Source organism: Oryx dammah, unplaced genomic scaffold (genome assembly GCF_014754425.2).
Source record: "Oryx dammah isolate SB20612 unplaced genomic scaffold, SCBI_Odam_1.1 HiC_scaffold_16, whole genome shotgun sequence".
Taxonomy (NCBI): Eukaryota; Metazoa; Chordata; class Mammalia; order Artiodactyla; family Bovidae; genus Oryx; species Oryx dammah.
The window spans coordinates 22,855,126-22,879,233 of record NW_024070200.1 but is presented as its reverse complement, the minus strand read 5'-3'; the positions used below and the strand labels follow the sequence as shown (position 1 = coordinate 22,879,233).

Sequence of the window (24,108 nt, the reverse complement as noted above, 5' to 3'; positions counted from 1 at the left end):
TATTCAGTGAATGCTGAATGCACAGCGTTTCACTGCTACATTTATTATGCTAAGAGGTCAAGTATTACACAGCATCTTGTATTACGCTTTGCATGCTAAGTATTTCACTTCACAAATTGACCCTCCGGTGTACTTACTACATAATGCTTTAAAAACCCAGCTAAAACGCAGGACAATTAGCAATACTTTCACTCCCAGTGAACAATGGGAACACCAATGTAGGTGATTGCATTTACAGTGTAGCTTTCTTCACAAAACATTTTTGACACATTAAGGTACTTTGGAATTGTGCAGTACCAGTCCTCTCTTGTGAATGGCTTTCCAGCATTTGCAGAGAGAAACAGTTACTGTATGTTAGCGCTTAATTGAAAAGAATTCAGCCACGGCCTATGAAGCACCAATTAGGGTGATATTATATCATAAAAAGCTGTAATATCCATTTTCAGACTTGTGCATCAGCCAATACAAAGTAGGACACAATTAAAAAGGTATACAGTTTAAACTCTTGAAACTGTTAAATTTAATTAGGAGTTCAGTATGGGGGAAAAAAAAAAGTGGGGGTGGGGTAGAGAAAAAAGGAAGTTCTCCGCAGAGCTGGAGGGCCCACAGGCACTAGTTGCCCAGGAGGACCGCAGAAGATGGTCCTTCCTGTTTAAAACACCCTTAGTTAATACAAGGTATTTGCTTTGCCTCGTGACTATTTCTTCAGGTCAGATGAATATTCATGCTTGTCGTTGGGAAGTGCTGCTTTCCAGTAATTCTGATATCTGCTGGTGCCTGCAAGGGGGAGAAGGCAGAACCTGCTCTGGCCAGGGAAGTGGGAACCCAGTATTGACGGGTCTCTTGCCCACACAGATCAAACACAATTAAAAGGGAGTTAAATGGATTGCTTTTCACGAAGAAATTCACAGATAATTGTGAAATAAAATGGACATGGCCAGATCGGTATAAGTGTCTTTGCAGGCTTGGCTCCGAATGTAATGTTTAAATACAGGAACCTGCATGAAATCCCACGTTGAGGTGACAGCCGGCAGGTAATTATCAGTAAAACAACATTATCAAAGTTCTTGTGCATAGCGTGGTTGATGGACTGGAGTGCTTCTCCTTACAAATCCCACTAATATCCATTTCAATCTGTTTTAATATGTTCACAAGTTGGGGCTTATTTTGAATTCCACTGGGTAAATGAGGACAGTACACTTTGAATTTGCATACTATACACATTTCTTTCATTTATAGAGGGTTTCCCGGGTATTTTTTTTTTTTTAAAGGAAACTGCTAACATCCAGGATCCAAAAACATTCCTTCCCTATCACTAGATTGAAAATATAAAGTAGCTTGTTTATTCACTGTATTTATTCCATTTGAAGGTATATAACAGGTCTAAGAAAAATGGTCTTTATTATGTTCAAAGAAGAAAAAAAGTGATTTTAATGATTTATCAGTGATCATGCAATTTTCTAAGGTTTCAAAGTGTTCAAAGGTTAATTTATTATTTTTCAAGTCTGTGTTTGAAAACTGCTGGTAAAAAGTCCTCATCTCTGATTTGAGGAGGTTTCTCTTCAATCCACAGGTCACTCCAGGCCTTTTTAAAGTTCCACCTCTATCCTGTCCAACAAATAAGCAAACCTGAAGTGACATTTTATTGATGAGACAAGTTTGGGATGATCTAAAACCAGACATTCCATGTTCCCTTCTTTCTCAATCAACTCTTCATGACCTTTAAAAAAATCAGCAAACAGAAAAGAGGTGTCCATTAAAAATCCAAGGATGCTCCCCCTCTCAAACCCACTCTGAGTCCCAGATAATTCAGAAGACACAGTCACCACTTTGGGGCAATATCTGATATTCACTTTTGTTTCTAATGCTTTGAATTAAATTAAGACATTAATAAAATAGTGATAGTATTGTGGAAGTGTGCAGGAAGGTTACATTAAATTGTACATGCTGGTTTTGTTTTATTGGTTGTACATATAAAGAGATATATTTTTACTAGAGATTCTGCCTTTGAAAGCTGGGTCAGTCAGCAGATTCTAAGGTAATACTGGTATGAAGATATCTTCTCCTTTAGTGATAGTGGAACCAACACATTTGATGAATGTGATTAACATGTGAGGAATTTTAAGGGATGTGATAATGCTTGAGCAACTACCTAGGAATTAAATACTGAACAGTCTAGATTCTAGACCTCTCTGCTGCTGTTTAAGTCGCTTCAGTCGTGTCTGACTCTGTGTGACCCCATAGACAGCAGCCCACCAGGCTCCTCTGTCCCTGGGATTCTCCAGGCAAGAACACTGGAGTGGGTTGCCATTTCCTTCTCCCTAGACCACTCTATCCAACCCAATTTCTGTGTTAGATCTCCCTTCCAGAATGAACAAGATGGGAGGTTCAGTTCATAGGTTTTAATGACAGTTCAGTAGCTGCTTGTATTAAGATTCTTCTGAGATGACAAGAGGTTTTACAAATGTTTTCCTGAGTTCATTTTCTGACTAATCGTATTTCCAAAATTCTCACCCTCTGAGGGGGCTGATAGAATTAAGTATCCTATGTGGTCTGAAACTGATTTGATGATGAAAATTGCTATTGAGATACTGAAAATCTTTTTTTTTTTAATGGAAGAGAAATGTTTTTTCCTCCACTAATCAGCTCTATCAAAAAGATACGAAATGGCTTAGGTGCCTGTACCTCACTTTTCCTTTAATTGTAGTGTTTTATCTTCTTTATACCCAGAGCTCATTCTACCCTACTACTCAAGAAATCATCAAATGTTCATTCACTATAAGTGCCCATCTATACTATTAAAGTAGTAGAAGAAATAGAAGTATACCAGTTGACTTGGGGACATCTGGAGGCCTTGTCCAGTGAGAGGAGTATATAATATGATCCTATTTTTCAAAAAGAAAAAAAAAAAGGCCCCCAGAAGCCCATTCATGGGAATGTGTATATATACCTATTACTGTGTACCTATATATCCTTACACAGGATTACATGATCGTAGATTAAAAATATGCAAAGATGTAAACTAGTTTGATAGCAAGGGTTGTGTCACAGGTAAGGGTAGCAGGAAAAGAGATGAGAAGGAAGGAGGTATGAAAAGGAAAAGGAAAACATAGTGTGCACAAAACCCCAACATTTGTGCTGTAATCCCATTCATTCATTAATGCAAAGATTTACATATAATGTATGCATGCATGCTAAGTCACTTCAGTCATGTCCAACTCTTTTGCCAGGCTCCTTTGTCCATGGAGGGCTTCCCAGCTAGCTCAAATGGTAAAGATTCTGCCCGCAAAGTGGGAGAACCTGGGTTTGATTCCTGGGTCAGGAAGATCCCCTGGAGAAAGGCATGGCAACCCACTCCAGTATTCTTGCCTGGGTCGCAGAGTCAGACACAACTGAGCAACTAACACTTCACTTTTGTCCATGGGAGTCTCCAGGCAAGAATACTGGAATGGGCTGCTCCAGGGGACCTTCCCGACCCAGGGATCAAATGTAGATGTACATATAATTTCTAATTATAATAAAAATACAAATTTGATGGTATAAGAACAAATAAAACATTCCAAACTAATGGCACTGACTATGATTTAGGCTTTCAGATTGAGGAAAGTCCTCACCTAGCTCAGTCTCCAAAGTTCATTACAGTTGCTATTAGCTAATCATTGCTTATTAATGGCTCATTTTTATTTAAGGGCTCTTTTTTTTTTTTACTTTCTGGCTGTGTTGGGTCTTAGCTGTATCAAGCAGGATCTCCCGAGTTGTGGTATGCAGGCTTAGTAGTTGTGGCACATGGGTTTAGTTGCTCTGTGGCGTGTGGGATCTTAGTTCCCCAACCCGGGATCAAACCCTCACCCTCTGCATTGCAAGGCAGATTCTTAACCACTGGACCACCAGGGAAGTCTGTTAGTAATTTTAATCATGATGGTTTCACTTGCATTTTCTTCTAAGTTATAAGCCAAGGCAAAGATTTGTAGCAGAAATTGATAGACATCTGGACTGGATCTTCCATAGAAACGTTAAAACCACTTGTTTTGCAGCAAAGTAGACTCAGCGAAGCTGGGAACCTGGTTGTGGCCTAGAAATTTTAATACAACTGTTTTTCTTTAATTGTGGACTTTGTTACCCCTGCAAACCATTTTCAGCCTCTAGTCGACCATATTGCAAACAGAGATGCCCTAAAACAATTATTTTTTAAAATTGTTACAAAGCAATTTTCAAAAACTGGAAGCTCTCATTCTTAATCACAGGTATCTGATGTCTCTCAAGGTTGCCCAACATTTCAAAGTAGTGAAGATGCCAGTAAAGAAACTCAGCGATTTCTGGTTCCCATCACTTGACCCTGATTATTTGCCTAGGCTTCTACAACCGAACTGGTGAGACAGAGAGAATACGTGACAGACGAATGCCCGCTCCTCAGTGACTTGAGGCCAGTCACTTTCTCTCCCTCCAGCCTCGTGTCTCATGGGTTTGCTAACATAAGACCTCAGAGAAGCCTGTTCTTTTACTTAATAGCATTTATAATAACTTGTAGTTATATTCTTACAGGTTTATTTGTTTAATCAATGGTCTTCTCCACTAAGACATAATCTCTATACAGATAGGGACAATATACTAGTACCCCAACACCCAGCATTGTAGCTGACACATTTGGTTAAAAACTCACTGATTTAATTGGTGAGTGAATATATGAGAAAAGTGATCTTAAAGTATCCCCTTGACTTTTATAGTTTATGATCCTCTAAATGCATGAAACTGATTTTTTAAATTGGACCATAATTCCAACATTCTCCCCAAACATCATCTAGTAGATTAAGTGCCTAAGTGAGCTTGGTTCTTTTCTGCACATTTGCTCTGAAAAACAAAAAAACAAAACAAACAAAAAAACCTAGACCTATTCACAGTAGTCCCATATCTCTGTAGGGGGTCAGCAAGATACCATTTCTGCTGACTTTTGTTGTATCTTAGCAGAACTACAGTTAGTGCAAGATAGATACTTGTTGTATGTCCAAAAACATGCTCCACCTTCTCTTGTTATTTTGTTTCTGGATCTTAAAATCCTAATAGGAATCAAAGCATTCCTAGAAGGAAAGGATTCCTAGAGGGAAGAAGACTTAGAATTATCTAGTTCAGTGATTGCAAGCTATATTTTAGAAGTGGAACCCTATTTTATGAAAAGAAATTGTCTGCATAAATTCAATATTTCTATGTGTTAAGGGAAGGGAGAGAAAAGGAAAGACAGAGAAGGGAGGAGGAAGAGAGGAAGGAAGGAAAAAAAGAAAGAAATGCTCTGTCCTGGTTGCTGTGAGAAAGGGAACTCCTGAGCCCTGCCTCTCAAACTGCTTCCTCCTCCACCTTGGGTTCCTGCTGCACCACCCTCTCTGCCCTCTCCACCTGCCCTGCTGGTCCACAGTGTCCCTTAAGGTAACATTAAGACCAGTCATTACAAATAGCTTGAAAGCCACTAGTTAGAACAAGTACCTCCTTTTTTAAAATTTATTTTTAATCAGAGGATAATTGGTTTACAATCTTGTGTTGGTTTCTCCTTTTAACAAATAAGGAAACTAAGACTTAATAGCTGTCACATTCCTCTTTAGTATCCCTAATCCTTCCTTCCAAAAGTCAACTCCATTTTCTTTTTGTTTCTTGTTAGCAAATTACTCTGTACATTTATCCCCAAGATAATTTTAATGGACTCCAGATCATCATGCTTCGGCAGATTCTTCCTTTTAGGTAAACCACCATAATTTAATTTTACTCATATAATTTTATTTCAATGAAATTTTCAAAAATGAAAAATTTTTACATCTCACAGGCACTGCTTTCCTATTACAAAAATACAGAGTTTGTTTTCCAATAAAAACAACATTGACCTTTATAATCACAAGTCCAAATTTTAATCATGTTCATTATGAAGATACAGAGAGAATTAAAAGAAGGTATCATTTAATATTGTCAAATGAAACAAAGATCTCCTTATCCAAATAAAGTAGATGTAGATATGGTTACTTAACAAAGCAAAAGCTACATCTACCAAAGCACAGACATGAAGTTATTGATCTGGACTTGGCACAATGACAAGCTACTCTCAAATCTTCCTCTTCCCAATTAAGGTGTCTCTCTTGAACTGATTGAAAGCTGTTTGATAAGTATACTTTTTTCAAGATGGTGTGCTCGGTTGGGGGTCTTTTTATTAAACTGAAATTCCATCATTAGCTTTGACTACTACCAGCTGCTGTATAAATTCTGTGTTGATGTAGACCTCCACTGGTATTCCAAATATTGCAGGTGAATCTCTGACTCCAAAATCCTCAATCATGCAGTATGAATAATTAACAACTGATAAATGCAGAATGGAAAGAGCTCTCATTAGAAGAGACTGTGCTAAGTCACTTCAGTCCTGTCTGACTCTTTGCAACGCTTGGGCTATAGCCTGCCAGGCTCCTCTGTCCTCTGTCCGTGGGATTCTCCAGGAAAGAATACTGGAGTGGGTTGCCATGTCCTCTTCCAGGAGAAGACACTGTAGTAGGGTCTTAATCCCATCTCAGCTCCTCAGAACATTGAACTCAATAGGACTTTAGTTGTGCGCGGGGGAGGGGGTGGAAAAGGCATTTCTAAATCTCTCTACTTCCTAATTTTGCCCTATACCTGACCAGAAATGGAAACATTAGGACACAAGATGAAAGGTTTTAGTTTTGCAGCAAATTTAAAGACAGAATCCAAGATTTAGCACGGTCCAACTAATGTTTATGTGAGCACTGGCTTCATTTTTGGGCAGATTCTCTTCCCGTGGAACAGTGAATCCTTTTACCTAGTCTTCTTGCTCTTCCTGAGTCTAATCTATATCTGTTTTTTACTGTGTTTCAGCTACGAGTGTAGTAGAAGTAAATTAGAAAGAACTTTTTTCTCCTCCAAATTATGGATTGTTACTTAACATTTTTTTGTTTGTCCATCCATATTAGATTTAAACTTTTTTCAACTTTGTTTGATTAGTTATATCCCTTTGCATGAATTACATAATCATGAATACACTGTGCTATGCTAACTACCACACAGGTACTCTCTCAGTGCTTGAAGGAACCTCACGAGCGTGTGTGTGTGTGTGTGTGTGCGTGCACACACGCGCACGCACTCAGTCGTGTCCGACTCTTTGCAGCCCCATGGACTGCAGCCCACCAGGCTCCTCTGTTCATGGGATTCTCCAGGCAAGAACACTGGAGTGGGTTTCCATTCCCTTCTCCAGAGGAGCTTTCCAACAAAGGGACTGAACCCAGGTCTCCTGCATTGCAGGCTGATTCTTTACTGTCTGAGCCACCAGGGAAGCCCCATAATTTGTCTTTTACTAGCTGATCATTCTGAGATAGTAACCTGTAAGATAGATTGCATTAGTATTACTCACCAAACACCTGACACAAATTGTAACTCCCCCTCAGTGGGTGAGTATTTGATGATAATTACCTCTTAGTAGTCGGTGGTAAGGATGACTGCAATACCCAGATAATCAAAAAACTCCTTTTCAGACCATAGGTTCATATTAACATGAAGCCAATATGGAGGAGAAAAAAGTTCTTTCTAATTTACTTCTACTACACTCATAGCTGAAACACAGTAAAAACAGATATAGATTAGACTCAGGAAGAGCAAGAAGACTAGGTAAAAGGATTCACTGTTCCACGGGAAGAGAATCTGCCCAAAAATGAAGCCAGTGCGTTTCTTTCAGTGAATATTCTTATGGGCAACACCTCGGCTTCTGACGACCGCCTTATCTGTGACGGGCCGCTGGAAGCAGTAGGCAAGCACCATCTCTGGACTTGGCACAGACAGTGAGACAGGGAGGGGTCTTGATTTCCCTCTCCTTGGGCCTGTTCTGGGTAGATGGAGTATCAGCTTTCATGCCTGTGATAATAGGCCAATATGTTCATCCACATGTGTCCTCAGATCTCTTCAGGAGTAAGTTATAGCCTGTCTCCTGTCATGGCCAAGAATGGAAGGGCCAAAACCATTAAATGAATAATAGTAAGTACTCACTGGAGCTTCCCGGGGGGCGCTAGTGGTAAAGATCCGCCTGCCAATGCAGGAACCGCCCTGGGTCTGGGGGATCCCCTGGAGGAGGAAATGGCAACCTACTCTAGTATTCCTGCCAGCAGAATCCCATGGACAGAGAAACCTAGGAGGCTTCAGTTCATGGCAGGCTTCTCTGTCCAGGGGATCACAGAGTCGGACAGGACTGAACGTCTGAGCACCATCGCTTCAAACACTCACTAAACGTTTTTTGTTACTATCAGTGTTATCTTTATCTCTGGCAGGAATGAGGCAGACCAGCAAGGATTTGTTCCTAGAACCAAGAATGGGCTCTCTCATGTCAAGGAGGCGGACCACCATAGGATGCCTGCAGTGGAGGGTGGTAGGCGAAGGTCTGGTCCCATGAACACAGTACCTGCAGTTGATGGTGACAGACAGGCAGCAGATGGTGTCTGGGAGGGCGGATAGCCACAGGCAGGGCCTGTGCTTTCCAAACACGACTCCAGGGAGACAGGAGATCCGGTAGTGCCACGCATTACCCCTGACGATAAAGGGCAGGATTAGTCTGAGACCTGAGGCTGGGAGACGGGAAAGTGACATGGGAAAGGTGGGTCAAGAGGGAAACGGGGGAAGAAGTTAAAGAGCCAAGAAGGGGTTACAGTGCATTTCTGAGGGCAGTCGCTTGCTATTATGAACTGGAAGAGAGGAGGAAGTAGGTTATAATAGAGACTTCCAGAAGGAATGAGCAGGCTCCACGTTTGGTCCAGGTGAACACTGGGTGTCCCAGCTGGTCCCCACTGGTCTCTTCTCCCTTCAGTCTATGTAATAAATGTTAATTCGGTCCTGATCCTTTAAATGTGATTGCCCTAAACTCATTGGAGGTCCATTCTTGTTGTAGTTTTAACAGTTTTGGTAAATCTTACGTGTGCATGTCTCTCTTAGACCATAAACTTTTAGAATATAGGGATCAAATCTATATAGTTCTTTCTGAATGGTGACTATGTGAAAGCCTTTGACTGTGTGGATCACAACAAACTGTGGAAAATTCTTAAAGAGATCGGAATACCAGACCACCTTAATCTGTCTCCTAAGAAACCTGTATGTGGGTCAAGAAGCAACAGTTAGAACCAGACATGGAACAATTTGGACTGGTTCCAAATGGGAAAAGAGTACATCAAAGCTGTATGTTGTCTCCCTGTTTATTTAACTCACTTGCAGAGTACATCATGCACAATGCCAGACTGGGTCAATCACAAGCTGGAATCAAGATTGCTGAGAGAAATATCAACAACCTCAGATATGGAAGTGATACCACTCTAATAGCAGAAAGTGAAGTGGAGCTAAAGAGCCTCTTGATAACGGTGAAAGAGAAGAGTGAAAAAGCTGGTTTGAAACTCAACATTAAAAAAAAAAACACAAAAAACTAAGATCATGGCCTCTTGTCCCATCACTTCATGGCAAATAGAAAGGGAAAAAGTGGAAGCAGTGACAGGTTTTCTTTTCCTGGGCTCCAAAATCACTGTGGATCATGACTACAGCCATGAAATTAAAAGATGCTTGTTCCTTAGAAGAAAAACTACGACAAACCTAGACAGCGTATTCAAAAGCCAAAACATCATTTTGCCAGCAAAGGTCCATCTAGTCAAAGCTATGGTTTTTCCAGTAGTCATGTACAGATGTGAGCTGGACCATAAAGAAGGCTGAATGCCAAAGACTTGATGCTTTCAAACTATGATGCTAGAGAAGACTCTTGAGAGTCCTTTGGACAGCAAAGAGATTGAATCAATCAATCCTAAAGGAAATCAACCTTGAATATTTATTGGAAGGACTGATACTGAAGCTGAAGTTCCAAGCCTTTGACTACCTGATGAGAAGAGCTGACTCATTGGAAAAGACCCTGATGCTAGGAAAGTTTGAAGGCAGAAGGAGAAGAGGGTGGCAGAAGATGAGATGATTAGATAGCACCACTGAATCAATGGATATTAATTTGAGAAAACTCTGGGAGATAGTGAAGAACCAGGGAGACTGGCATGCCACAGTCCATGAGGTTGCAAAGAGTTGGACATGACGTAGCAACTGAACAACAACAGCAAACCACCAAACAGTGTGTAACATTACAAACAGATGATTAGTATTTTAAATATAAGGAAGAGGATGTTACTTACAAAATATAAAAGATGAATGAGTCAAAAAGCCCCCCACTTTGGTGATAACATCAGTGGGACTTGAAAAGTTAGTACTGTGCTGGTGAGAAAACAGCCATATCACGTTCAATTCTTAACATGAAACTAGCTTTCTTATTCCTCTGAAAATGTTTAACGTTGTAGTCTCACTTCTAGAAGCCTGGTGTAGGGAAATGATCAGCAACAGGAACAAGGATTTGTTTGTAAACACAGGAGCACCTAGATGCCTAACTGGAAAAATGGCCAAGTGAAGTTTGGTGTATCTGTAAGGAGGAACTATCTAGCAGTTATCAAAAATCATAGTCAAAATAGTAACATTAAAATAGCAAGTGAAAAGAATATATACAGTATGTTTTCAACTATATTTTTCCAAAAGCATAGAAATATTGGAAAGAAATATACCAAAATGCTGTAAAAATCAAAAAAGTAGGAGGCAGAGAGGAAGTGATAGCAGAGAAATGTTTTGAGGGTGAGCAGTGAACGAATGGGCGCGAGATAAAGGGAAACTCAGGCTTTAAACACCTACTGTGTGCTGATTCAGCTTTAGGGTCACATGTCTAGCTATTCAGTGGACGCTCCCAACTTCTTCCAACCTCAAATTCAGTATGTTCCAAACTGAACTCATCTTCCCCCCAAAACTACCCTAGTTTCATGTCTGTGTTGGTAAATGGGACCACCACCAAATCCAGAAGCTTTTGAGTTTTTATGACTTTTTTTTTTGGTCAGTACTGCTCAGCTTGTGGGATCCTCATTCCCCAACCAGGAATGGAACCCAGGCCCACTGCACTGAAAGCGTGGAGTCCTAACCACTGGATGGCCAAGGGATTTTCCGAGCTTTAACCAGTCTTTCCTCTCTCCCTCACCCACGAGGCACTCTCCCTGCCCACTGTGGCACTACATTCAATTGATAACCTACCATCACTCACCTGTATGCTCATTCCTCCAGGGCCCCACCACTGTCTCTAGTCTATCCTTTGAAATACAGTCCAAGGGATCTTTCTGATGTGCAAGTCTAATTATGTCAGTCCTTCCTTTAAGACTTTTTCCACAGATTGCTACTTTCCCTAAAATAAAGTCTAAACTTCTTAATGCGGCTTGAAAAATCCTCTTCAAGTTCATTTTCAACACACCCCTTCTGCACACCACAGCCCAGTGATACTTCCTGCTCTTCCCCGACTGTAGGCACCCTCTTCTCTCTCTTGCTGTTTCTGGGACTTGAAACACCATCTCCTAGCTTTCTGGTTAGACTATTTCAAACCTTTAGATCTCAGCTTATAACCATTTACCCAAGCTCAGGTTAATAACCTTCTTATGTTCAAGCTGTTCTCCATGGGTCTGCAGTGCCTGGCAAAATCTGGCACACAATGTGCTCTGTATTTGTGGGGCTAATTCACATCACCAAGAAGTTAATTAATTAATCAAAGGACATATAGCTAGTAAATGGTGAGTCACAATTTAAGCCTAAGTCTCTCTCATGGCACACTGAGCAGAAAATGGGGCCTCTTGGGGAGGTGAATTTAGACAGCAACCACTCTAGAGTTGATACTGAGGAGGGCTCATCATGGGCCTGCCCAGTGCTATTCTAAACCCTTTTAAAGTATTACCTGATTTAATCCTCCAACAACCCTACAAGATAAATAGAACTACTAACCCAGAAATTCTGGAGGGGGAGACAGAGTTGCCTAAGCCCAATCAAAGAATCAGAGAGAACCAGAGGAAGGCTTTTGGTCCAGGAGTACTTTAGTCAAAGGCCAGGAATTAACCATCATTTTATCACTTTAGTATTAATAACAAGTTTTAGGACTGGTTTTAGAGAAAAGCAAGTTAGGTAAGATGACCGAAATAGAGCCTTCTCTAGAGCTTGCCATCCTATTACACATACACACACACGTGCACACACACACACACACGTGCACACACACACATGCATGCCCGTCTTGGATTGTGTCTCACATGTGCTTGGTTATAATGCTTGTGGAAGATGCCACTGTTATGCTTTTTGGTTCTGTTGAATACAGCAGCATCTTACAGGTACAACCACATTTACTGTACACTGGGGGGCAGAGTTAGGGATACTTGTCTTCTTTTTGCTTATCCATATTCTCTAGTTTCCTATAACACACATATATTGGTTCAGTTCAGTTCAGTTGCTCAGTCGTGTCCGACTCTTTGCGACCCCATGAATCGCAGAACGCCAGGCCTCCCTGTCCATCACCAACTCCCAGAGTTCACACAGACTCCTGTCCATTGAGTCGGTGATACCATCCAGCCATCTCATCCTCTGTTGTCCCCTTCTCCTCCTGCCCCCAATCCCTCCCAGCATCAGAGTCTTTTCCAGTGAGTCAACTCTTCGCGTGAGGTGGCCAAACTGTTGGAGTTTCAGCTTCAGCATCAGTCCTTCCAATGAACACCCAGGACTGATCTCCTTTAGGATGGACTGGTACTGGTTACAGAGTAATAAATGAAGCAAAATTAAACAAGGATAAATATCCTCCAATCAGAGTTGGTACTCAGAGCTCTGAGGGCTCAGTCCTCCCAAAACCTTCACCTTCCTTGAGCATAGGATGGAAATGCTAAAAAAGAATCAGAGGACCTCTAGTACAATCTTCCTATTTTGCATCCTCTGCTTTATCACTGAGCAAACGGATAGACTCAATACCTCATGAAAGCTTTCTCTGTGCATCAAAAACTCCAAGCTATAATGTTAAATAGTAACAACGGTAATAATGTGTCTGAGGCTTATACAAAATAAATAGATTGGTTGTTGAGTGACTATTGACCCAAAATAAAAGGCTTTAAACAAAATGCTTCTCAGAATGTCACTCTATTTTCCATTTCTTCAGTGTAATCCTAAGTAAATTATACTGTAAAAATCATATTTTTACTATATAGAAAAATAAACGAAAAATGGATATATAGACCTAAATATAAGACCTAAAACCATAAAACTCCTAGATGAGAACATAGGCAGAACGCTCTTTGACATAAGTCATAGCAATATTTTTTGGCTATATCTCCTCAGTCAAAGGAAACAAAAGTAAAAATAAACAAATGGGACCTAATTAAACCTAAAAGCCTTTGCACAGCAAAAAGGGAACCATCAACAGAACAAAAAGACAACCTACAGAATAAGAGAAAACATTTGCAAATGATATGACTGACAAGAGGTTGACAACCAAAATATACAAGCAGCTCATACAGCTCAATATTTTTTAAAAAAATTTAAAAATGGGCAGGAGACCTGAATAGACATTTTTCCAAAGACATACAGATGGCCAACAGGCACATGAAAAGATGCTCAACATTGCTAATTATTAGAGAAATGCGAATCAAAACAAAAATAAGATATAATCTCACACCTGTGAGAATAGCTATCATCAAAAAAATCTACAAATAACAAATGTTAGAGAGGATGTGGAGAAAAGGGAACCCTCCTAACATTGTTGGTGGAGATGTAAATTCATACAACTACTATAGAAAAACAGTACAAAGGTTCCTCAACAAAGTAAAAATAAAACTACCATGAACAGTGAAGTCACTCAGTCATGTCCGACTCTTTGCAACCCCATGGACTGTAGCCTGTCAGGCTCCTCCGTCCATGGGATTTTCCAGGCAAGAGTGCTGGAGTGGATTGCCATTTCCTTCTCCAGGAGATCTTCCTGATGATCCAGCAAATCCACTTCTGGGTATATATCTGCAAAAATGAAAACTCTAGTTTGAAAAAATACATGCACCCCAATATTCATAGCAGCACTATGTACAATAACCAAGACATGGAAGCAACCCAAATGCCCCTCAACAAATGAATGGATAAAGAAGATGTGGTGTGTATGGCTGTCATAGAATATTACTCAGCCATAAAAAAGAATGAAATTCTGCCATTTGCAACAACACGGATGGGCCTTAGTGAAATGAGTTAAAGACAAATACTGTATGATATCATTTACATGTGAAATCTAAAAAATACTACAAATGAATGTATAATAAATGCAAAACAGAATCAGACTCACAGATATAGAAAACTAACGGTTACCACAGAGGAGAGGAAGCGGGGAGGGGCAAAAATAGGGGTATGGGATTAAGAGATACAAAGTATACAAACTACAATGTACAAAATAGACGAGCAATAAGGATATACTGTACAGCACAGAAAATTGTAGCTATTAAATTTGAATGGAGTATAAGCTGTTTTAAGACTGAATCACTATGCTATACACTGAAACTAATATAATATTGTAAAGCAACTATACTTCAATTTTTAAAAATTTTATTCTTATACACAAAAGCTTTTAGTAAGTTTTCTTTTAAAGGCATATAGAATTGGGGTTTTTTGTTTTTTTCTTTCTTTCTTTACTCAACCCATTATACAAACAATACTCATGTATAATAATCTTGTGAACCAAGTAGGTATTAAAATTTTTAGGGTCTGAATTAAAATCTCTTTAGGACTTCCCTGGTGGTGCAGTGGAGAAGAATCTGCCTGCCAATGCAAGGGACGCAGCTTCCGTCCCTGGTCCGGGAAGATTTCACGTGCTGTGGAACAACTAAACCAGTGCACAGCAACTACTGAGCCCGTGAGCCACAGCTGCTTAAGCCCACCCGCCCAGGGCCCACGAGCCACAGCTACTGAGCCCGTGTGCTACAGCTACGGAAGCCCGCACGCCTAGAGCCTGTGCTTTACAGCAGAGAAGCCACCGCGATGAGAAGCCCATGCACCACAACAAAGAGCAGCTCCTCACTTGCCACAACTAGAGAAACTGCCCCCCACCAAAAGCAACAAAGAGCAGCAGCAGCCAAAAATAAATACATAAATAAATATTTTTAAGTCTAAAAAAATAAAGGATCTCTTTAACAAACGACCTCCTGTGCGTCTCTTTATGTCTTGGCCGTCATCTTCATCTTCATCATCCCTGCAAACGTCTAGATGGAACTTGAAGTTTACACATCATTTCTATACAGGTATCTCTCTCCATACTTGCCCCACTAAGCCCTCGTTACTTAGGAAGAAACTGAGGTTCATGGAGGCCGAAGGACTTGCTTAAAGTACACAGCTGCTTCAATTACAGAGCCAGACCTCAACCTCAAATCTGACAGCTCTATATTTGTTCTTTATTCTACCACACTGCTGTTCATTTCCTTACCATAACATGCTGTTCACCATAACATGTTGTTCATGCTACCGGTGGTGGCCTTTGGCTTGACCTAAAATTTTTAAATTAAACCTTTGAGAAACTGCCTTTACCACAATCCCTAGAAACCAACCCAGGCATACAAGCTTTGTCAGAAAAAAAAAAAAACCCTCCTATCTTATTTCATATCTGTCCACCCTTTTAAAGCTAGCGCTAAACCTTAAGGACATGCCTTTGAAAATTCAAAATTGGCAGAGAGAGAGAAAGAAGAAAGTAGGTTTTAAAGAGTTTTCTCTGTATTACAACTGATGGGAAGGCAACATTTATCTCTCTCCAATCACTAACGTTTAAAAAGTTCTTTGAAAACAAGTAGTATGAACAAAATGTTCTTTTGGGAAGAGGCTAATACAGTCATGTCTGACTCTTTGTGACCGCATGGGCTGTAGCCTGCCAGGCTCCCCTATCCGTGGAATTCTCCAGGCAAGAATACTGAAGCAGGTTGACATTCCCTTCGCCAGGGGATCTTCCCGACCCAGGGACTGAACCCAGGTCTCCTGCATTGGAGGCAGATTCTGTAGCTTCTGAGCCACCAGGGAAGCCCTTAGGGAGAGGCAAGCTTAGGCAATAGAGGGTAAGGCAATACACAATAAAAGCAGCAGGCTGTGGTGCTAGAGGGAAAGTCTGGATTTCAGGGTTTCAAATGTGTGAGGCATCTTGCCTGAAGAGTCAGAACATAAGAGCTACAGCGTATGTCTGCCTAAGCATGTTGCATGTAATGTTTGGGGGCATATTTATACTAAAAATTATTCAGTGTTTACATGAAATTAAATGTAACTAGCCACCCTACCCAGGCGCTGGTCCCCAAGGCAGCCTTGAGCCAGGTACAGAACATGCTTATTTGGAGACATTCCTGATAAGCCAAGAGCTAGAGCTCAGCTGACATGAGACATCTGAATTAAGTCCCTGGTTGTATATATATGTCTATTTCATGTGTTTTATCATCCACTTGGACCTTTTGTCTTTGACTGAAAGTCTCTATAAACTGTGCCTGAATACCATGGCGTTAATCACAAGCCTCCTGAAGTATTTTTATATTGTGTGAAATAAATGCCCATATTCTTCGGAATTAAAGTAAGAAATACTCACCACAATATTTAGTTAAAATTACAAAGGGAGTATAAATTAAGCCATCATTTTGTTAAAGTGTATATTGTAAGTCTTAATTCCCCCATGTTCTTAGACGTGTGTTTGTGTAACTGTTGTGTCAAGACTTTCACTGATAAAGTATTTCAATTAGCTGGTAAAAGAATACATTTAAGGAGTTACAACTGATGTACATTTGAGCTAAATACCTATAATCAGAGTTGTTTCTCACCTGAGTTGCTCTTACTGATGCTATGCTAACAAGTGGTCCTGATTGCTGGCAATAGCTCGCTTAACATGTTGATATTTGCGTGGTAATCACATAAAAATAGTGACTCACTAGTACTTGGAAAAAGAACCTGATACTAGGTTTAGGCTGAATAAGTTATAAGGCCACTTTGTCATCTCTGGAAGCCTTATTCCCAAGTCACCGGGATTTTAACACGGGACTGATTTGAGGTCAATTGAGAGATTAAATGATTCGGGGTAGGCAGAGGGGCGTTGAAATAAACTGGTGAACTGAAGGTGCTGAGTCACCTGCTTTCACGCTCACCCACCCCCATGTCTCCAGCCACTTGCCACTAGCTCCCGGGGTAGCCAGGGCTTATCACTTGGGTGTAATCTTACAGACGAAAATGGCTAAAATGAGCCAAAAAGGTAGGAAGAGTGGCAGCTGTAGTAGTCATCGTCATTGACATCGTAGTGAGGAAATTTCAGGGCAGACGTATACAAGGAAGTAAAATCTCCTTCATCCACCGGCAGTCTTTTCTGTCCCTGGGTGGTTTGTGTGATGATCATATCACTCTTCCACAATCTCCTACCACTCTCTTTTATAATCATGAAATTATCATCAACACTTTTTTCCTCACCAGCTATTTATTCTCTACCTCATTTTTTCATAACCTCATAATCTCAGTTCGCAGAAATGACCAAAGAATTCTCAAGATCTAATTCTATCCTGCTGCTTTTCCCCAAATTACCTTAATGTGGTATTCTGGGAAATTTAGGGAGCACACGCCTGTCAAAGAAAAGTAGCATTTCTGTGGCCAGGCAAGTACTCTCTCTTCTTTGTAACTCAGCATGAGACCTGTATTTAAAAATTCAAGAAGAAAATGTTCATTCACATGGTTCAATTTCATGACTTCAGCAGGTCAACTCAAGGTATGGGCAAATTATGTCTTTCCTACAAAGCCATCACAGGAAAGCTGAGATGGCCACTCTGAACAGCCTGGCCTCTAGAAAGTTTAAAGAATGAAATCTATTCCATGTCTTACATATGTTGCATGTTTATAAGAAATTTCATCACTGAGAACTTTGTAGAGAGTGAAGTTCTTCCTCCTAGCTCTGCTGAATATAATTTCCTTGAGGTAGTGGGTCTAACAATATGGTAAGAAAAAGTCAGTGGTCTCTAAAAAGGCTACTTTCTCTTGTTCAGGGTCTCCTTGTCCAGTCCCAGGTAACGATCTTTATCCCAGATCAATGTAGCTAAGCGCTCCCATGTACCTCCAGAGAATGCAGAGCTTTGAGAGGGGGAATTTTATCTTATAATACAAATATACTTAATATAATTTTGAATAGACAATAAATTAACATTGTACAAAAGTTAAAATGACAATAAAAAGGCATGCATTGAGAAGCTGTGCTTCACCCCTTTTTCCCATCCACCCTACTAATTCCTGATGCCCCCTAGAGGTAAGCATGTGCATTAGTTTCTTTGGGGGTCTTTAAATATTTTTATGCATATTCAAGCAGACATTATTAATTCTCCTATATTTTCCTATATTTCCTATCTCATTTTCATATATTTCATATACAAAAGGCAACACATGCTATACATATTCTGCAGCTTGCTTCTTCCATAGGGAAATACACCCTGGAGATCACTTCCTATTAATAGATAGTGAACATTTATTAAAATCCCATAAAGCGTCCTTGTCAACAGACACTCAAAATGTTCCTTAACTCTTACCATCACAAACAATGCTTCAGTGAACAACGCATCTATGTGTCCTTTATACACATACAGATATATCGGTAGGATACATTTCCAGAAGTGGGACTTCATAGAACTTTTATTAAATACCTCCATCTTACTTACCAAAGAGTAGTCTGTACTTCAGTTTGTAATCTTTTCACTATTTTATGAGCTTTTGGAAGGCATGAGCTGTGTTTCATTCGTCTTTGTACCCACAGCCCCTTCATAGCACCTAGCATGTTAATGCAGAATACAAACTAAACTTCCTCATGTAACTATATCCTTAAGAATGTTAAAGTAACCCTCAACTTAAAAGGCTGAAATCTAGGGTGTAAATTAAGAGGCACTTCCAAGTTTCTATTTAAGGATAAAAATGGGACTTACAAGATGCCAGGCCAGATGAAAATACTGAATAAGGAGTAGAAGTTTCAAGGATGAGGATGTGTCTTCAAATCCAGTGACTGGGACATGTCACATAAGTGTTCTGGGCTATTTGAACACAGGGAAGCTGAATAGTAAATGGAGAGGATTTCTGGAGGACCCCTGCCTGCTGAAGACCAGTCACGAGTGACTGAGACCAGCCCTAACTTAAAAGCCCGGCCCAAGATGCAAAAAAAAAAAAAAAAAAGAAAGAAAAGAAAGTTAAGTACACAGCTGGCTAAGAACTGAGCATATAAAGCAACTATACTCCAATAAAAATTAATTTAAAAAGAATCTGAACAAAAAGAGAAGTTGTGTTACTGTGTGTGTATGTATGTGTGTTTGATATGATTCTTATTCTCCTCCATCTCCACTCTCTTGATAGCCTGTGTGAATGACTCCTGATCCCACCCTGTGACCCCCCCCACATTTGTCAGGAAGACTGCCAGCAAGTTGTGGTGAAAGCTCAGACCTGGTCCTAATGATGGCAGCTGTACCTCCCAGTTCATTCCCTCACCATCCCAGGGCTGCCCCTGCCCAGCCACCGCTGCCACCCCGGCACACAGCCCACAGGAATGTTTTCCTTCTCCACTAGGCCTTCACGTACCATCGCAGCTGCCACTGAACGATGTAGAAAAGCCACGCCTGAAGAGACAGGATGGCGGGCGAACGTGCCACACAGAAGTCCCCTCAGCCCTTGTCCAAGTACCTGCCTCTCAACAGTGAGTGAAAAGTAACTTGAACCTCTCTGGTTGTATCAATAATGTAACAATATCATTCAAAAATTGTAAATGTGTTTTTATCTAGCACTTTCACCTCAAACAATTCTACCAAAATTTATAAAAGTTCACAAAATACACATATGTTTGCTAAACTATTATTTGAAAAAGAAAAAAGCCTAAAAGAAAACATTTTAAATATGCACCAATATGTGTGCATTAGATCCATAATATCATATTATCTGACACCCTGTGCAACTGCTAGGAGAATGGGGTAGACCCATGAATAGGGCAACATACAGCCAAAATACATTGCTAAGTGAATAAAAGGAAGTTCAGAAGAGTAAATATATTGTATGATGTTACTTGAGATTTAAAAGAAGATACACCTCCTTGTGAATAAAAAAATGTTAGAGGCCTCCCTGGTGGCTCGGTAGTAGAGTCTGCCTGCCAGTGCAGGAGACACGGGTTTGATCCCTGGTCAGGGAACTGAGATTCCCACATGCTGCAGAGCAACTAAGCCCATGAGCTGCAACAATTGAGCCTGTGCTCTAGAGCCTGGGAACCACAAGTACTGAACCCATATGGTGCCACTGCTGAACCCCACTTGCCCTGGAGCCTGAGGTCCGCAACAAGAGAAGCCACGGCAATGAGAAGCCCGTGCACCATAGCTAGACAGTAGTCCCCACTCTCCACAACAGAAAGAAGCCCGAGCAGCAACAAAGACCCAGCACAGCCATAAATAAATAAATAAAAGCTTTGTTTTAAAGTGTCTGTTAATATATATGAGAGGGAGTTTCTTGGAAGTCCAGTGGTTAGGACTCACTGCTTTCACTACGAGGGCTGAGTTCAATCCCCCGTCAAGGAACTAAGATCCTGCAAGGCATGCAGCAAAGCGCCCCCCCCCCAAAATATATATATAATATATATAACTATTATTAACAGTTATTCACCAGGGAATGGGGCTTCCCAGGTGGCACTAGTGGTAAAGAATCCACCTGCTAATGCAGGAGACATAAGAAATATGGGTCCAATCCCTGGGTCAGGAAGACACACTGGATTAGGAAATGGCAAACTCACTCCAGTATTCTTGCCTGGAAAATCCCATGAGCAGAGGAGCCTGATGGGCTACATTCCATGGGGTTGCCAAGAGTCGGACACAACTGAGCATACCAGGGAATGGGATTGAGGGGGCTAGAGGGAAAGAAAGGAATATTTTAAAACTTTTTATCCTGTTTGTATTGTTTTCATAAGTAAAAAGTTTTCTCACAACCAATCTATTATTTCTTAGGTTGCTATGGTATATAGATTTGATGGGGTTTAGCGATCATTTTTGAAATTTGGGTTATAGTAAATAATGACCACTTTAAAAATCCTCCAAAAGAGTTCTGTGTGGCTGAGGGAAAAGCTATGGTTGATCTCAGTTGAGGCTCACAGACACAACTACACGTTGTGGACGTACACTCAAATCCAAGTCACACAGAGAGGTTAGTGAAATTTCCTGTGGTTTCAAAAATCCAGGTGTTGAGCTTTCAGATTGTTGATGAGATTAGCAGTAATTTTAATATAACTCGATCACCCCCAAACTTAGAACTGACACTTACCTACATTCATCTCTCAAGGGATGCATTTTAGCTTTTACATTGTGTTTGCAAGGAAATTTCCCATGAAGTTAACTTTAAAAATTATGAAAAAAAAATTGATCACATTTTACAAAATCAGGGAGAAGTGAGGAAGAAAAGATGCTCCCATATTATGCAAGTGTCCTGTTGCTAAAGAAGAGACTGCTCAAGGCAGACATACACCAAGCAGTAGGTTCTGCGGTTTGGTTTTTCAATTCCTGATCGGTGGAGCCATTCAATCAGTTTCTGTGTCTGATCCTGAAGAAAGATAACCTGAGACGAAACAAGAAAAAGAGAAAACGTCAAAGCAAGAAAAAAATTGCAGTACAACTGGCAGTAGATCCAAATATAGGTTCCCTTGGAGCAAGGCTTTACTCAAGAAGCTTGAAAGTAGCAACATTTCATTTGGAATATCAATTTCCAGGTAACCTACCTTTTCCAAGATTTTCTGTTGCTAAGATGATGACATCTTTGGTTACTAATCTAACCAAGTTTTCCAGTGTCAAAAGTTTTATCAATTAGTCTTTCTGCAATATAGAAAAAGGAAGTTGTAGGGTATACAACATTAATTTAAATGCTTTATATGATTCTTCTTTTCTCTGGAATAATATTTTGTGTTTGCAAATGTACCTACTTCTCTTGGTACTAACATGGTAGGTCTATATTAGAAGCTAAATAAGACAGACAAACCAAGCAAACAGACAATTCATCTTGCTGTACTTATAACCACATCTAGTTTATGGAAGTAATGCAAGCCTGAAATTCATAAACAATTTTAATAGATCTTTAGAACCAAAGCATACTTTTGAGGTTAGCCCCAAAACTAGCCCAAAATCTTGCCTCGTTGCTCAGTCAGTAAAGTATCTGCCTGTGATGCAGGAAACCCAGCTTTGATTCCTGGGTTGGGAAAATGCCCTGGAGAAGGAAATGGCAACCCACTCTAGTATTCTTGCCTGGAGAATCTCATGAACAGAGGCCCCTGGCAAGTTACAGTCCATGGGATCACAAGGGTTGGAAACAGCGACTAAACCACCACCACCAAAACTTTTGAGAACTTTCATTTTACAACTGAATGCTAAAGCACAATAATAACCTTCAAGATTAAAAAAAAAAAAAAAGCAAGAGACAGGTTGAAAGAACTCAGGAAGGAATAATAGAAATTAAGAGAAATAAATAAAATAGTAAATATATCAATAATTGTACCTTTGTTTGCCTAATTCACTTATTACCAAGCAATTGTGTATGTATCCTCAGTTACTCAGTCATGTCTGACTCTTTGCAACCCCATAGACTATAGCCTGCCAGGCTCCTCTGTCCATGGGATTTTCCAGGCAAGAATACTAGAGGGGGTTACCATTTCCTACTCCAAGGGGCCTTCCCAACCCAACCAAGCAAATAATCTTCAATTATAAAAATGAGTGTAATTATTTGAGAAATGTTTACTTCCACAAAGTAGGTTCTAAGCATGTTTGGTAATTTAATTTTAAATATATGTTATTGTATTTTGGGGTTTTAAGGCACTGGCCTCCAATATTTAGATCAAGCAATCTAGAAATAAATTATCTTGATAACCAATATTAAGTTGTCCAAAGGCACATTGCTCAAATTATTAGAAAGGTATGGCTGAAAGTATATTTTTGAACTCAATTTATCCAGATAACTTGCACATAAATATCCAACCAAAATCCACAGAGTTGGGATATCTGTATATTCCATATACACCTGTTTTGATATACAATGTTTTTTCCTTTGAACCACTAATCAAGTTTATTATGTGCAACTTCTACAATACAAGTCTATTTGCCCCAATGTCTTAGCATCATAGGACCCTCTCATCAGAATATTGGTTAGATTCCCTAGTGTGAATCACTTATCCAGTTGCTTGCCTGATTATTCATGTGTTTTTGAGATTTGTGAAATGCGGCAGATAAACAGGTTTATGCTGTGTGCAGCTTGGAGGGCAGCCAATGTCTGTCTGACTATCCAGTGTATTGACTCTCCTGCCTTAAATCTCTCTCATACAGGGAAGCTGTATTTTAAATCTAAAATCAGTGTAGAATGCAATCCAGGAATGTCACTGCAGAAAACAGCAGGTGCTCATCCACTCATTTGCAGTGATTCTTGCAGAGAAGAAAGTGAATCAATGATTCACCCAATGGACAAAGAAACATACAGTGAATATTTGGAATAGAAGTCAAATGCGGGAAAAGAACATTCTCATCTAAAAATGTGCTCTTAGTTTAGAAGGGAAAACCTCCCACAAGAAAATCAGGAATTCTGCTGAAGTGCTCTGATTGTACCTGCAGTAAGCAATAGCTCCCTTCTCCCTGCTTCTCCTGTTTTATTGCTTTTGTGTTGTACTTCTAAAATAAATATCAATAAATCATTGCAGTTAGATACTCTAATATAGACAGAAATGTACTTGACTCCCTACAGTCATTACAATTGGAGGGGACTCTGATTAGGATGCTTTACTTAATTAAGTGATATCGTCTAAAGAGAGTTCTTCCCTCCATTTTCTGTTTAACAGTCTTATAAAACACCAACAGAGGAAATTCATTCTGTTGTTTGCTTTCCTTATTGTAAATGGTTTCTTCTCATTCATAGTTTACAGAAGATGTTGTGTTAATGAAATAGCTAATAAGCCAAAGGCTGTGGTTCAGCTACACACAGAGCCTTGTTCAAAGCAGCCCAAGCCACACTAGACTTGAGAACATTTTCTCTCTCAGCCCTAGAAATGTATTCTAAAATTTATTTTTACAGCATTTGTAACCTAAAATTAAGATGATTCAAAAGAACATTTTTTCCTGAGAAATCACACTTCATCTGGTCTATACAGGGTTCAGCAGAGATCTTCAAAATCTGTTTCTTTTGAAAAATAGAAAAAAGATGGGCAAACAA

General features: G+C 40.0%; 1 long non-coding RNA gene across 3 annotated transcripts; it reads right to left on the bottom strand.

The window, feature by feature from the left end:
• Nucleotides 1-496: 496 nt before the first annotated feature.
• On the bottom strand, nt 497-21,897 carry LOC120875073. Of its 3 annotated transcripts, none has more exons than XR_005723804.1 (4): nt 21,641-21,897; nt 21,389-21,480; nt 15,341-15,401; nt 497-1,720 (listed from the first exon to the last, which is right to left on the bottom strand). It is a non-coding gene; the product is annotated as an uncharacterized LOC120875073 (long non-coding RNA). The 3 variants fall into 3 exon arrangements; XR_005723803.1 differs by lacking the exon at nt 497-1,720 and adding an exon at nt 8,214-8,557; XR_005723805.1 differs by lacking the exon at nt 15,341-15,401.
• Nucleotides 21,898-24,108: the final 2,211 nt, after the last annotated feature.